Source organism: Pyrgilauda ruficollis, unplaced genomic scaffold, assembly GCF_017590135.1.
Source record: "Pyrgilauda ruficollis isolate IOZ18807 unplaced genomic scaffold, ASM1759013v1 scaffold6, whole genome shotgun sequence".
Taxonomy (NCBI): domain Eukaryota; kingdom Metazoa; phylum Chordata; class Aves; order Passeriformes; family Passeridae; genus Pyrgilauda; species Pyrgilauda ruficollis.
The window spans coordinates 10169697-10170327 of record NW_024527710.1 but is presented as its reverse complement, the minus strand read 5'-3'; positions in this window follow the sequence as shown (position 1 = coordinate 10170327).

Sequence of the window (631 nt, the reverse complement as noted above, 5' to 3'; positions counted from 1 at the left end):
CCTGAACCGGGCACGCAGCAGGAGCGGTGCCGATCCCGCCGACACCCCCGCGGGAGCGCTGCCACTCCAGCGCCGCCGTGCCCCTTTGTCCCGCTGGCTCAGCGCAGGCTCCTGGCGCTCGGATGGCTGCGCCAGCCCCTCACCCACCAGCGCCGCGGGGACCCGCAGCCGCGGGTCTTTCCTCTCCGAGCACGGGGGACACAGCGTCCCTGGCGCGTCCCCCTCCCGCCTCGGGACACGGCCAGGAGGACACCGGGCGGTGCCCAGGGCCATGCCCTCAGCACCCATGCGGCAGCCGGGCAGGTGCCACAGGCGGCGGTGCCCCGACGGGCGCGGGGGCGGGCGGGGGGCTGCGGAGCGTCCCGCCCCGGCGGGGCCGGCTCCCGGCCGGCGGGACCACCCCCCCGGTCCCCGCCCTCTCCTCCTCCTCCTCGGCGTCTCTCCTCCCCTCGCCCGGCTCAGTCGGTCGCAGCCATGGCGGAGGGAGGAGAGGGAGAGGAGCTGCTCCGCCCGCCGCTGCCCGCCGGCGCCCCGGGCCCCAAGCGCTTGTGCTCCCGGGCCTGCCCGGCGGGGGGCACCGGGGCCGTGCACCCCCGTCCCGGAGCCGCGGGGGCCGGCTCGGCGGGGCCGG